General features: G+C 37.8%; 1 pseudogene; it reads right to left on the bottom strand.

The window, feature by feature from the left end:
* Positions 1 to 5,808: 5,808 nt before the first annotated feature.
* On the bottom strand, positions 5,809 to 7,646 carry LOC104613428 (zeatin O-glucosyltransferase pseudogene; annotated as a pseudogene).
* Between the last annotated feature and the right edge of the window lie 6,847 nt (positions 7,647 to 14,493).

The raw sequence follows: 14,493 nt of genomic DNA, 5'->3' as shown, positions 1-14,493 counted from the left end.
TTTATTCAGAGACTATATATAAGAGAATGGCCAGATCAGTTTGCTAGACCTGTCCACATCAGCTTGATGACTAGGAGTCATGGTTGTATTCAAAAGGGACCTGTTAAAAGTACTTGTAAGTAAAATGGACTCAAAGGGATGATGGAAGCAAAACTCATTCTATACACATTAATTAATTAGGCGTGAACTGAACCACACATTAAATCTTGTGTGTTGTTTCTTTTGCATTTTCTCTCTTGTTTTCATGGTTTTTAGCACAATATATCCCCATAAACTTCAATGCCGGTATTGAAGTATAATTAGACTGTACGTAAGTATATTAACCATCTTAAAATTGATTCTAGCTAGCTTTTGTCTTTTAGAAGAGCTGGGTATGGGTACGTAGTAGGTAGGAGAAGGTAAGAGGAAAGAAAATGCATGATAGAGGTGCAGGATGATGACGAAGAAAAAGAATCCTTACACTGTGGGAGAGACGTAAGTTAGTGATAGAGAATCATATGGGCAAGAATGTAAGCTTTTCAACTTGAGAAAACAGACAAGGAAAAGGCATATATGGGAAAATGAAAGTGATAAGCCATGGGCAGTACGTGATGGAGAAATGTTGGTTCGCTGATGATGGTCTAACCGGTGGCTAGCTAGAAAGCCAAAGTGATAGGTGACGATAATGATGAATCAACTTTTCCTATGATCAACAACTCCTCGATTCTTTTGTGAAAGATACAAAATAGGGCCCTATATGCAAAAGTTACTAATTAACGAATTTACCTTCCTAGGGAAGATCGACAGGCACCAAGGAAGGGAAGCAATATTGTAAAAGCTTATTATATATATATATATATATATATATGTGCAGGTATAGTAAATGAAGACTTCTTTCACTAACGGGAAAGCGTTAGATGGTCTAAGTTCCAACCATAAAAGCCTACCAAGTTTGAATGAGATTGAAGTAGATGTTAAAAGTGGGGCACCTCATCATGTCCCACAGCACATCCCCACTGTGTATTGAGAACATCTCTCTCGATGATACCTCATCATTTCTGGTGCTTGTCATCCGAAGGTGTTCCTAATACACAGCAAGGATGTGCTGTGGGGCACGGGTTGATTTCAACTCCAATAATACGTCATGGATCGATCCATCTTAAATGGTATTTCATTTTTGTGTGTCAAGGCATCCTCTAGAAGTAATGTGCTATAACCTTAACCTGAGAGTGAGTGGTGTCAAATGGATAAAGGTATTTTAATTTAAGGCATTTTGTAGAAGTGAACCACCACAATTAATTACATCCCCTTGTGGTGGAAAATGTGTAATGCTCGTGTAATATTATTTAAAAGACTTTGGAATTAGTAGACATAATGAAATGAAAAAGAGGATGATTAATGTTGCATGCTTACATGAAACTAAATATATACAAGGAAAAACAACTAGCTAGAGAAGGTTGATGGTTGCAAATTATGTTATAAAAGGGGTTGTAAATAATAGATATAGAGTTACGCTGCAATAACAGTAGTAAGAATCTAAAAATAAAATTTTATTAAAAAAATTAGAAATAACATAATTTTAATTAAACTTATTTTTAGTGGAAAAATTACTAACGTAATTAGTACTTATACACTTCAAATGGATTTAGAAGAAATCGATTTTTTTTTATTTTTTAAAGAAGACAATAAGGAGTTTTTGTTTGTATTATGAAACTTCGGGATAGAATAATTGAGTAAAGGTTACAACATGAAACAAGTATATCAGAGAACCAAATTGAGTTTTTGTTAGGGAGATAAATCATGGAAGATATCTTTCTTTTGTGATTATTGATAAAAAAAAAGTTTAGAGAGAAGATGAAAGCTTCACATGGTGTTCATTGATCTAATGAAAGCATATGATAAAGTCCTTAGGAAGAAAATATGATGGGTCTGGGAGAAACATTAGATTTTATTGTTACAATAAGTCTTCTCCAAGGTTCAAAATTAGCCATTATTTATTTGCTCAAATCATAATTAAATTTACTAAACATGTTTAGGTGTTTTAATTGATGATACTACTGAATGATTAAATTCCAAATTATGTTTATGGACAAATGCCTTAGAAACAAGAGGTGTTAAAATCAAGAGTATAATGGAATATATGCAATGTACATATATAGTAGGAGCACACAAATCAATGTACACTTAAGATTGGGAGTTCAGATCTGCGCCCCACAGTGTCCCACAGCACATCCCTGCCGTGTATTGGAAATACCTCCCAATAATGATATCATCAGAACTGATACTATCATCAGAAGATATTCTCAATGTACGACGGGGATATACTATGAGCAATTGTGGGGCACAGATGTGATCTCTAAGATTGGAGACTAAAAGATGGCCTTTTGTTTAATAATTCATAACAAGGGAGATGTTAATGAAGATGCCACTCATAGAATTAGAGTAGGATGGGCAATGGATGGGTGCATTCAAAATCTTATATGATAGGTGAATATGATCTCTAGGAAGCCAATGGTTTGCCTAAAGAAATCACCATCCATTTAATTCAAGAGAAAATGGGTCCTCCATGCACTTTGGAACAGTACAAAAAGGCCCTAAATCGATTCATTAATGCAAAGTGGGTTAACATTTCTGAACCCATTTTGTGCTATTGTTGTGTGTCTCCAATCAAAGCAAACACCTGTACATTTTTGCTAACATTTGGAAGAAAGCATCAGATAAAACATTAAATGCTCTATCTACCCGACAAAATGATCCGTTCTGCCTCACTTTGTTAATTTCCATCTCTTTTGATTAAATGCTCTACTCAAGATTAAATCGTTATTCCCCCATCCTCACTCTTTGACTATGAACCCTCGACCATCTTTCATAAGATAATTGATTTAAACAAAGCAAAATGTGTGACAGACCATGGTGGTAAATAAGCAAGGTCATATTACATTATTACTGGACTATCAACTCCTAAACCAAAATTTTGGAAGAAATAAAATTTAATCTGCTTTCCCAACTCAGGTTTATCAAGATATACAAATCGTTACATATAGGGGAGAGAGACCATTCCTACCCTAGTCAGTGGCCCAACTAAACCATATCATGATTAATGACCCACAAAAAATTTAATCTACTTTCCCTTTATGCTATGCTTGTTCCAGGTCATGACCCATAAAAAATTCAAAATAATTCCAGGCCTGACTATCTATGAAAACCCATTCACACCAGCCATTACATCCCCCTATCGAAAAAAAAAAAAAAACAGAAAAAGAAAAAAGAGAAAACAAAGAGGATGGAATACATGTCTGAAGCATGCGAAATGAGGGAGTTACATACTACAAAAAAAGATAACTGATCATATTTTTGTACACTAAACAGAGTTTCATTCATTGATCAGAGTTATCGGATACATGTTATGATCATTATATACTGTTGTACCCCAAATCGATGACTATTGTATGGGTATGATTCATGAAGGAGCCATTCAAATCAGAGTTTCATTCGCTAAAAAAACCAGATTTAGTGTGATGGCCAGTTTGTATGCATCCCAAATAAAATAAAAACAAAGGATAGTTCGACCCTCTTCTTCGTAACAATTTTTAGATGATCATGTGTATTCAGTTCAAAAAAAGTAGAGGGAAAATAGTGGATATGCTTTCAGATCCGCAAATGGGGTTTACTTTAAACGTTGAAAGTAGAAGATAATGTAAGATTTAAAGTTTACATGGGTGCAAAAAATAAAAACTGAAGTTAGATCTGTTATGTACCATTGATACATAACTCAGATTTGCCAAAACGATGATAGATCTGTTACCGATTATGTTTGAGAGGAAGGTCATTGTCTTCAACGGGCAGTGGTTCAGAGTGGACAACACTGGTATGTGATGGGTAGAACGAAGAAGACTAGTAAATAGTAAGTGCAAACCTACAAAAATAAGGCAGTGGTCAGTACAAAAAAATGGAAAATGGTGTTTACCTGGTCATATTCGATTGATTTTTAGTGAGATCGATTGTCGCCATGGCTGAAAGTAGATGATGATAACTTGCCATTGTGGTAGGGTTTAGTAGTGATGACAACCACCTCCCATGGACGATCAATGCACCCATGAAGCTTATTTACTCTTTCTTTGAAGAAAGCAAATATTCGTATCCAAAAAATTAATAGAGAAATATCTCAATTTCTTGAAACGAAGCTGTTAGAAAATACAATTTCCTTCCATTTTACGATGCAGAAATGTATTGCAAATAAATGCCTACAAATTAACCTGAACCGGAGTACATAAATACACGGGTTTTGCATTTGTATTATAAACAAATGCAGCCTTAGTGACTTCATTGTTCCACTTATATGGTACTATACCAAGATTTTATGAATCCAATTGGATTGGGAGAGGAAAGGTGTTAGGCATCACTCTTTCCAAGTTGTAAATTAGTGGAAGCCCAATCTTAGTCCAAGTAGTAAATTAATGATATCTCAAAATCTTCTCAATAATCCCTCTAGAATCTATTATTTTTAGTTTTTGAGTGGCAGCTATTGAGACTTAAGTACTAATTTTCTAAAACCCCTTGCCTCTCTCCCTCTAATCCTAAAATTGCGAGAAGCTTGAAAAAAAACTTCCCAAGATTTGGAATCACAATCAACCCAAGCTCAAATTATCAAGAAATATGAAGAAAAATAGCAGCAAATAATACAAAATTAACCCAATCCACATGTTCGAGGTTTTAGGAAAGCCCTTACATGCAAAAAATTCTCAAGAAAATAGATCAAGCAAGCTTTTTAGAGGGTTTTAATCAATCAATCCAAGATTATCATCATTTTTTCAATGGTTTCTTATGCCTATTAGGGGTTTGTTCTAGTATGCCTTTGGCAGGTTTGAATTTAGTCTCTCAATGATAAAAACATAAATTTAAAATGGCCTTCTTGTCATTTCCTAGGCTTAAGAGGTTTATCTTAGGGGTTTTGGGGTTCACTTGGCCTACTAGCTGCGTCCTAATTGGTCCCGGTGGTATAGATATAGGGGGTTTAAGTGAAGGGCTGACATCAACCCCAACATATATGTTGACCACTTTACATGTGTTTACGAGACCGAGTTAAAATGTAATAGTCTTTTAGTTTTGAACTTCTGTATGTGTTTGATTGTAGTACAAATCTAATTGCGCTGATGCAAAATTATGATTTATTTTTGTTTCAAATTTTACCTTACTTTATTTGATTGTAGTACAAAGAAAATTAAAACAAGACTTGAAACATAATAAAATAAAACCTAAAACAAAATTAAATCAGAATTTGCATTCCAACGTTTTCGTACTAATAAAAATAAAATTGCACTGCAATCAAAAACAGCCTCTGCAACATTATCACCATCTCTATACCCTAATCCTGTTTTGTTATTTTTTGCTTATCTAGCTTTTTGCTAATAATATTTCTATACTCTGAAACCACTTGGTTATTACTGCATTTCACATTAACCGAGCATAAATATATAATCTCTCCAGTTATAAAGAGATGGTACGGTTAATGTTGGATGTTTGTGAATGAGACACCCTAGTATATGATGAGATGATGAGATCTTTAATTCTCTACCGTGGAAAGCATCACCACCTTCGACAGTATGGCCTGTGGACGGCGTAGGCTGCCAAACGTGGACCGCTAAATTTCTCTCCCGTCCAAAAGACAAAGAAAGTTACCGTTCCATCTCTCTCTGTCTCTCTCTCTTTCTCTTGAGATTCAAATGGTACGATAACAAATCATCCCTCCTCTTCTTCTCGACAAGATTAACATGGCTACAGTAGCGTTCCGTCCGGGAGAGTTTTTCTTTGGAGATTAATTAATTTATTGGCTAGACGGAAGGGGAGAGAGATTCCTAGTACAGTACATGTTACCCATTTCAAGAATTTATCTTCGCTATATTTAAGGAAGAATTGCAAATAAAACAAGACCTTAACGCCTCCATTTCCCATCCTCTCAGACCTGAGACAGTGAAACTTTGCTGGTACAGGTTACCTATCTAGAGATATGAGCAACAAAGGAGTCTAGTTCGGTACAGGAAATTCCACCTTGAGCCACCGACCGACGGATGGAGCCACTCAATTCCTTAGCTCGCTTTCTCATGTTGTTCCCTTCCTCTGATGCCATCAATCTTTTGACTGCATTCTCGACAGTGACAGATGGAACCAATTCCTGCCGGCGATCCCATTCTTGGACCACGAGACCCACCTTCAGCACTTGGGTTACGAGCATGGTGTTCCTTGGCTGGTCGGAGTGCATCGGCCAAGCTGCAACCGGCACGCCCAAGCTGATGCTTTCCATGCATGAATTCCAGCCACAGTGACTCAAGAATCCGGCTGTCGACGGGTGGGCTAGTATCTCCAGCTGTGGAGCCCAGTCCCTTACAATTAATCCCACTCCCACCCCTTCTATCCTCTCCTCGTAGCCCTTCGGAAGTTGTATCTCCCTACCGGACTTCTCCCCTGCGTAAATATCTCCTATGTCAGCTTCTCTCAAGACCCAAACAAAACGTTGCTTGCTACGTTCTAGCCCAACTGCAAGCTCGAGTATCTGATCGTCCGGTAATGATGTCATGGTTCCAAATGAAACATACAGTACTGATTGCAATGGTTGCTTGTCTAGCCACTGCAAACACTTGTGTTGACGATGAGGCGATTCTCTGGTCAAACGGAGCGCCATTGGATTCAGGGGCCCGACTGCCCATAGTCTCTTATCTCGATTAAGCTGCTCTTTAATCAGTAGATCCAAGAACCTACCTTCGACTGGCCGGCATGTGTTGTAGATATCACCAGCGTCGAAATTCATTATATCATATTGACGAGTGATAAAATTCGCGAACTCGGTGGTGAAGCAGCCTTCCAGTGAGATGTAGGGTAGCTCATTTGGAAGAACAATCCCTCCATTCGAAGGTCGTCCACGAGACTCCCATAAGTAGTAGACGAGAGCAAAGGCCGATGCGCTGTGGAAGGCATAGGCCTCACCATTAGGGAGGGTAGCCACATCTTGCACAGCAAATGCTGTGAGTGTATCATGAACAACAACGAGTCTGTGTGTGGTACGTGAAAGCGAACGAAGGAGTGCGGCGACGGGCTCACGGAGGTGCAAGGAGGCGTTGAACGACGGCTGGAGGTGGCTGGGGAACTTGATGGGGGCATCTGGATTGGGCGGAGGTGTGGGGAATGGTGGCATGGGGAAGTCATGGAAGTGGAGGTTGGAGATTGTGAGAGGGTTCCAGCCATGAATACGCTGCCTTGCTTGGCGGTTGTGGGTTGCTGAGCCAGCGTAGTGTACCGGAATCCCGTAGCCTGATATTAGCCGGGAGAAGTGTAAGAGCTGATTGAGGTGACCTTGTGCCGGAAAGGGCACTATCACCACCGTGACTTTCGGCTTTTTAGGGCCATCTTGATCACCAAAGCGATGATGAAGATGATCCATTCGATTCAAGGTTGTTGATGAAATTTCCTAGCTTGTTTTTTCTGCAACTCGATCTGCAAGAACTTATAGTTCTATGCCTATATATATATATATATATTCCGCATGTCCTTGACTTAATCTTTCTTCCTTTCACGTATCAGATTCCTTCATTATTTTGTATTCAGCAAATGGGGATGGCAAAGTTGGAGATAGAGCACTCAAATAGAGGGGTTCAGCTGTCTTGTATTGTTTGTTATGGGGGTCGCTTCATCTCTATTTTGTACAAGTCTTCTAATGGCTGAGGATGCTTTGGCCTTTTTTAATTTTGTTAGGTCGTCCCCTCCCCTACTTTTCTACCATTCCTTTCTTTCTTTTAATATAATTTTTATTTTACTAGCACGAAGGACCAACAAAACAATTTTTGTTCATACTGGTTCATACTTGGAAATCATCCTGGAAGATTGGAAAATCATCCATTCCAGAGATCTGAATGAACTCAGTGACTGGCCTCAATACTAGTGCTGAATAATGTGTTGAAGCGAGCATTTGCTTTTTTTTTTTTTTTCAGGTTAAGCCCACAATGGGTCGGTCTGAATATCCCATGCAGGATAGCTCCAAAAGTCAAAAATTGGATAAGCTTCAACAGTTGCTTAAACTGATGAACCAAGAGGGCTTATTCTAGTTTTATTTTTTTTAGGGGGCATTCTGTTTTTGGATTTTGAGAGGGGAAAGTTTATCAATAGAATTTTGATTCCCGTTGATAAAAAAACTTATGTTCTAACATTTTCATTTGCGGGAAAAATCGCTAATATTTGAATAGGATAAAAATCTCTCTTTAAATAATAATTTTTGATGAAAAAGAACAACGAAGCCTTATGTTTATGATGGCGGAGGGCTAGAGTTTAATAGTTTATTTGGTCAGCCTGGTCGAACCAAGCAAGAACCTTCTGCAGCCCCACTAACCATGTTGATCGTCCAGTTGTCCTGTCACAGTCTTGAATTCTAGATGAACAGTATGGAGTTGCATCGACAAACGGATAAGAGGTTAATCCCAAAGGAAGTAAAGGGCTTCGTGGAAAAAACAAATACGTGACGAGTGTAACCAATAAAGTAGTTATTTTGTTTGAGGTTTTAAGTTTGAAATAAATAATGACAAAAAAAATAGAAAAGAGAAACATGGCAAGTGTAACATGGAAAATTCCAGTGTAGTATCTTTTACTTTAGGCTTAGTGTCATTTTGATTCCTGAATTTTAAAATGTATTAATCCAGTACAAGTAACATATGAAAGGACATAAATACCCTTCGAATATCATCTAATTTTCTTTATCAATCATTAGAATTAGTTTTCCTCATTTCTCCTACCACTCCAACAACTACCGCTAAATCTAACTCCATCAACCATATCCACCTTCCCCACACGCTCAAGAAACACACCTAAGGTTTTCCCATCACCTAATGTTTTCCCAACAATGGACAAATCCCTGCTCAAAACCACGGTCTTGTTAACAAAATATTCTACATCAATGAGCTGATGGGTGTCTCACGTTTTGATGGTATGTTAGGTGATGAAGATGAGCAACTGCAATGGGAGCTTGGGTGGTATGTTTGATGCCGGCGGGTCTAATTTAGGGCTAGATACATGAAGCACTTCAGTGAAGATTCTTGCTGGTATTGATCTGGTCATGGGGGTGACGGTGATATTGATGCTTGGTAGAAGAGGGCACAAGATTGGGAGAAGTGCAACAACTTCCCATCATGGCTTCGCCTCACAATATGCTTTACCCTTACCATGTCTAAACCTGGCTAAAACCTAGAAACTACTCCTTAAAACCACACATTTTTGTAGTACTTTAAAGGCAACTAAGTTTGACCGAATTAGAGCTGTGTGAACCTAACTCTCTCTTTTGAGAAAGTAATTTAGAATTTAAAGTTAACAACCTGCAGTAATGCCTCTAGAGAAGTTAGAAATGGAAAAGAAATTCAAAAACAACTTCCAAGTTCAACCCACTAGAAATTTCTCTATAGAGATAGAGTATAGGCAATAGGGATCCCAGAGCTCCCTCTGATACTAACTAGTCTTCACTGAGATGAGCCTAATGGAAACCTGCTACAAGAGATAGGAGAAACTGAAAGAGATGCCTTTGATAATGTCTACTTAAATGGAAATAGATGCTACGGAAATAGATGACATACATGGATAGTGTCTTATTTCTTTGGAATAAGATGATGAACAATGTTTTAAAAGGTAATTTTGTCATTTTTAAAATATTTAATTTGCAATGTCACCACGTGGTATCCATTAAGGATGGGTACTGGATTGACATATTTTGAAATTTCAAGTTCTGAATTGACACATTTTAAAGTTTGGGACCAAAGTGACACTAGACCCAAAGTCTAAGGTAGTAATCTAGAATTTTCCCAATAAATAAAAACGTCGCATAAAGTTTCTGATAATCATAAAAACCTCCCCTATAGTTTCATTGTAAGAAATATCTTCCCTGAACAACCTCCTTTCCGTCACTGATGCAACGGAAAACGTTAGTTGATGCACCAATTTTTTCAAATACAGATTTGACCTTTTTTTCCACTGACGCAGACGGGCAAGGATAAGTTCCATTCAATAGCCTACCACCATGACTGAAACAAAGCCTGTAAAATCAAATTGAGCTCTGCTCTTGGCCTTCAATTCAACGCAAAGCCAAGTGCTTGAATGCTGGTTTTCTCGTATTTTGTATGCTTTGCAACTCCAATCATCCCATGGCAGGATGAATTGCTTTTGTTTCTTTTTTCTTTTGTTACAAGAACTGTTTTCATTTTAATTCCTTTTATAAATATCTAGGTGACTTGACAGAAAAAAGATGAAAAGAAATAAAAGAGATACCAGTCCGCGGGCACGCCTGAGCCATTTATCAACAAGACCCAAGATTGGCACTCAGCGGTCAGCGCTGTGATTGTGAGAGGCTGAGAATATTTGACAATGGCCAACTCCAAGTCGCCAGCATTTCATGTTTTTCGACGTCGCTGTGTTGTCTAGTTGTATTCTCCCTCCCCCTCATAAATGTCAAGCATTCTCAGTAGAAGCTTCGATTTCAAGCTCTAAAGTCTAAACTCTAGCTATTTTGCGCAGTCCACAAACTTCATAATAGGGCTACCATAAGTGCAGAAGGCACTTCGATTTCATTCTCATTAGTGCTCTCCATTCCATATTTCCATCTCAGACAGTCAAAAACAACATGGCCTGCCAGAGAACATAGGAGGTGGTGTGGGGCCAATGGAGTAGGAGGTGTAGTAGAAGCCTAGAAGGTGCTTGTGGGTTTGTGCAGAAGCATTGGTGAATCTAATAACCTAACGTCTTGGATTCTTTAGATCCAATTTTGTGGGTTTGTACAAGTGAGAGGAGGAAGAAGAAGCAGAGAAATGATGCAATTCATAGCTCCAATACACCATCTTTCTCTTGGGAACCACTACAAAATTCAGAACAATAGGAGGGGTGAAAGAAGCCTAGAAGGTGTTTGTGGGTTTGTATAAGCGAGAGGAGGAGGAAGAAGCAGAGAAATGAAGCAATTCACAGCTCCAACACACTGTCTTTCTCTCGGGAACCACTACAAAACTTAGAACAATCTCGCAGAATCATTTCCTTCAATTTCTATATTTCACTTTCAAAGAAAGCCCGTGATGAATCGGAACTCGGTTTTGCTTCAAATCATTGCTTGCAATAGCTTCAATGAAACACCGGCCATCACAAAGGATTTCTCTATAAACCAGCAATGCACGATTTTCTTTCAGTGGTGGTTCTATTTCCTCAACACTCTGAACCCTTCAATAGGAATGGGAAGATACAGGGCCAATCATGTCGCTTCATGTCCGTCTGATACGTGGCGTCCAAGTGTATGGACTAGATTACTTGCCCAGAACTATGAGTAGAAATGTAGATGATGGCAGCTCGTCTAGTAATCGTTAGTGGACATTGAAGTTGACTTTGCCGGCTCTGTTTCAGTCATGGTGGTAGGTTATTGAATGGAACTTATGTTTAAAAAAAAAAAAATGATGCATCAACTAACGTTTTCTGTCAGGTTTTTGTCGAGTTTTTGTTACAATGAAATTACAGGGAAGGTTTTTATGATTGTCAGGTTTTTGTCGAGTTTTTGTTACAATGAAATTACAGGGAAGTTTTTGTATATTATTATTAGATAGGATAAAATACCACAGTGTTATCTTGTATTTTACATTCCATCACTCGTTTCTTGCCATTAGCATTTGGTTAGGTAAGTTGAGAGAAGATTCAGACGTGATAGTCATTTACACCTAAAAACATTTCTAAAACCCTAAACTACTCTGAAGTCCAATTTGCTCCCCATGTGATGATTGTTATGTACATCTACCTCCTATGTAGAGGTGTAAAGTGAGCCATGCTGTACTAGTTCGCGGGTCATCATGGGCTGTGCCGTATTCCCCGGTGAAAAATTTGGGGGTTGGTCTGACATGGCCAACGGCCTAGGCCCATGTGGGCTTGTGCCGTGCCATGGGCTGGGCTGGCTTGTGGGCAGAGCCTTGGGCCAGGTCGGGCCATGTATCGGGCCAAGGCTATTTATTTAAAAAAATGACAAAAAAACTTAAAATTTTAATTTTATATGAATTTTGTGTATAAAATTGCTTATATATGCAATAGTTAAATAAATTAGTATAATAAAATTAAAAAAATATTTATTTTATTAATATATTATATACTATATATTATTATATAATTATAATATATATAAAAAATATATAAATATATATAATATATTGGGCCATGCCTGGTTGTGCCAGCCCGCTGCTGCCCGCTCGGTTGTGCCGTGCCAGCCCATGGACCTAAAATCCCAGGCTCGCAGACCGTCGTGTTGGGTCGTGCCGGGCCACGGGTGGCATAGGCCGATTTATACCTCTCCTCCTATGTTGTCATTCATGGGTAGATTTTCTAATGCACAACTGCAATGTTTTGTGAGGTTGGTGTGGGAAGTAGGGGTGAGCATTATTCTCTTAAAATTGAAAAACCGAACCAAAAATTTCAGTTTTAGACATGATAGTCATTTACATCTATCTCGTATGTTGTCATTCATGGGTAGATTTTCTAATGCACAACTGCAATGTGCTGTGAGGTTGGTGTGGGAAGTAGGGATGAGGATTATTCTGTTAAAATTGAAAATCTGAACCAAAAATTTTGGTTTCCGTTTTTTCATTTCGATTAATTTGGTTTTTGTAAATTTCGATTTTCAGAATTAAAAATTTGGTTAACCAGAAAAAGTCGAATTAACAAAAATTCATTATATAATATGTAATATATAACATATAATATATAATATGCTATATATTTATATATTAATATATTATATATAGTATATTATAATGAAATTCAGTTTCATAATATAATATAATATAATATACATTTAATCGAAATAACTGAAAATTTCGGTTTTCTTGTAATTCGGTTTTTATTTTTTTATTTCGATTTTTAACCCAATAAGCCAAATGCTCACCCCTAGTGGGAAGTGTTTTGTTGAGAGCAAGCTTGGATTCACTATTCTTTTCATATTTTATGAGGCTATTTGTCCTCTCCTTTATGACTTCGCATTGGTGCCTCACAACACATCCCAAGCAAGGTTTTTAAAACTGAACCGAACAATGAACCGGTCAAGGGTCCGGTTCCTCGGTCAAATGGTTAGGCCATTCGAACTGAACAGATGACCCATTCTGAAAAAAAGAAAATTAAAATTAAAAAAAAATAAAAACCACCAAAACTGTTGGATGGTTTGAGTGGTTCGACCGCCTGGGCTAGCAGTTTGCTGACCAAATCAACTGTTCTTGGTGAAATAACGGTTCTAGGGTAAAACAGAACCGGTCACCTGACCGGTTCCCGATTTTTCTAATCTGACCGTTCAGTCCGGCCCAGTTTTGAAAACCATGACCCCAAGTGTATTGGGAAGATCTCCCGATGACAAGTATGGAAGATGTTCCAAATACATGCAGAGATGTGCATGTGGGGCGCTCGCAGGGCACCAATATGAACTCCTCCTTTATTACAGGTCTTTTGCATCTCTAAAACCTAAGTTCTTTAACTTTTCCTACTTTATTAGGCTTGAATGGAGAGAGCATTGCATCAAACTTTGGAAAGCATAGTGAACTTTTCCTACCTTCTTTCTTGGACTTGAAGGATTGAGCATTGCATCAACACTGATCCCAAAGAGATATCACACTTGAACAAATGCGCATTTTCGTTATCTTCCCTTCTTTCTTTTCTCACCTAACCAAACTTTGATTGGGCATTTTTCATATATTTACCCTTACCTCCAAGCCTGTTACTAGGGAGGGAGAAGAGTGCTGGAATTTGAAAGAGCAGGATAACTATCTGTGCAAATGAAAGTTCAGAGAGCCAAGTATCACTACATCCAAAACAGTTCTTTGAAGCCCTTTTCATACATATGTAATATACAGAGTTATTAGACTAGATTAATGGTTCCAAACACAAATGAGGACTAAATTTCTTCTCCCCACCCTTTCAATTCAAGGTACTGATTAGAGAACCCATCATTCTCAATAAACAGAGCAAACCCCAACAGGAGGACAATATAGCCTTAGTTATTACAATGGAAATGAGTACATACAGAGTCCGGATCTAGTAGGCAGAGCATTGTAAGCACGTTCCATGAGCACTGTCGTTTGGATTCCTCTTTTCAAATGATATTAACTCATTAATTTAGTCTGATGCCAGATTTCCAGAGTATAAGTGCATGAATCAAGAATGTGATAAGTTAAAATTATCACACAAGGGATGACACTCCCATTGTAGCTACTGAAACCATTGATTTGAATAACTTATTTAATTCCACTTTGAATCATATAAATCACTTTTTTTTTTATTACATGTGGACAACAAAGAGAATCCCTGGGCATTGCAGAACTGAACCTGTAGTAGTGGCCTAATGGCCACTTGATTTGCAACTTATTGCATATTCATTGTATGATCCTTAATTAAATGTCTCTGAGATCAGAAATCAGCACGATTAGAGATAACTTTTAACCATATCCACATGATATAAGCATTATCTTTCTTCAGCATTTT

The sequence above is a fragment of the Nelumbo nucifera genome, chromosome 7 (genome assembly GCF_055504915.1).
Source record: "Nelumbo nucifera cultivar China Antique chromosome 7, China Antique-T2T, whole genome shotgun sequence".
Classification (NCBI taxonomy): domain Eukaryota; kingdom Viridiplantae; phylum Streptophyta; class Magnoliopsida; order Proteales; family Nelumbonaceae; genus Nelumbo; species Nelumbo nucifera.
The sequence above is the reverse complement of the archived record's forward strand: the minus strand, read 5'-3'. Positions and strand labels throughout refer to the sequence as shown.